This window comes from Theobroma umbraticum, unplaced genomic scaffold (genome assembly GCF_002168275.2).
Source record: "Theobroma umbraticum cultivar Fairchild unplaced genomic scaffold, ASM216827v3 scaffold_20.0, whole genome shotgun sequence".
NCBI lineage: Eukaryota > Viridiplantae > Streptophyta > Magnoliopsida > Malvales > Malvaceae > Theobroma > Theobroma umbraticum.
In genome coordinates, this window is record NW_018397266.1 from 202133 (window position 1) to 202531 (window position 399).

At 38.8% G+C, this 399-nt stretch overlaps 1 protein-coding gene across 1 annotated transcript in view; it reads right to left on the reverse strand.

Annotated features, from left to right (window-relative positions):
- The window catches only part of LOC110423422 (putative methylesterase 11, chloroplastic), a 5901-nt gene that overhangs the window by 4458 nt on the left and 1044 nt on the right, over positions 1-399 (reverse strand). The gene's annotated exons all lie outside the window — the stretch shown is intronic.

Genomic DNA, 399 nt, shown 5'->3' on the forward strand with positions numbered 1-399 from the left:
TAAATATAATAATTAATATATTCAGCTGATTAATTAGAGACCTAACCGGCTTCGAACTCTCATTTTCTTGCCTATATATAATCGACGGGAAGAATCGTCGATCCAAGGTATAAAGGAAGAAGAAGGGGATGGAGATGACGCTTTCAGAAAAGGTAAAAGAGAAGGTGATGAAGAAGCCTGACCAGCTACGATTTGATGTGTTGGACATATTTTCACGACTACCAGTGAAGAGCCTTTCCAGATTCAGGTGTGTGTGTAAAGGGTTTTGCAGCTTTCTTTCTACTCCTGATTTTCACCGATTGCATTATCAACGATCATCTAAGAATCCCTTTTCAATTTCCATGGCTTTACTAAATGAGGGTGATTATCGAACTCCTCCGCAAGTTGATTTTCGAATTG